This window comes from Myotis brandtii, unplaced genomic scaffold, assembly GCF_000412655.1.
Source record: "Myotis brandtii unplaced genomic scaffold, ASM41265v1 scaffold212, whole genome shotgun sequence".
NCBI lineage: Eukaryota > Metazoa > Chordata > Mammalia > Chiroptera > Vespertilionidae > Myotis > Myotis brandtii.
The window spans coordinates 1,432,451-1,432,849 of NW_005357931.1; positions in this window are offsets into that span (position 1 = coordinate 1,432,451).

The following is a 399-nucleotide window of genomic DNA, read 5'->3' on the forward strand; positions in this document are numbered from 1 at the left end:
AAGGCGTGCGTCGGCCCCGGCAGCACCGATATATTGATGATCCGCGGGGCAGCTGCGGGCGGCAGTCAGCGGGGCGGGGAAGAAAGCGAACCGCGGTCAGAGGGTGCGGCCGGCAAGGAGCAAAGGTAGCCTCCCGTGTCTCCTTTTCTCGCCCAGAAAGTGGGAAGAGGTGGGAGCAACGCGTAACGGAGGGAGGGAGTGGGCACTTGGGCACCAGCCTGCCTGGGTCCTGGGGCCCTGGTCCAACTCTTCCGCCGCGCTGTGCCTCCGTTTCTCCAGGTGTAAATGCGGCTCACTTACCTGATGGGGTCGGTGGGAAGATCTGGCCAGTTAATACGTGCAGGGCGCTTGGACTAGGGCCCGGCCCACAGTAAGTGCTCACTAAATAGTCCTTGTGAA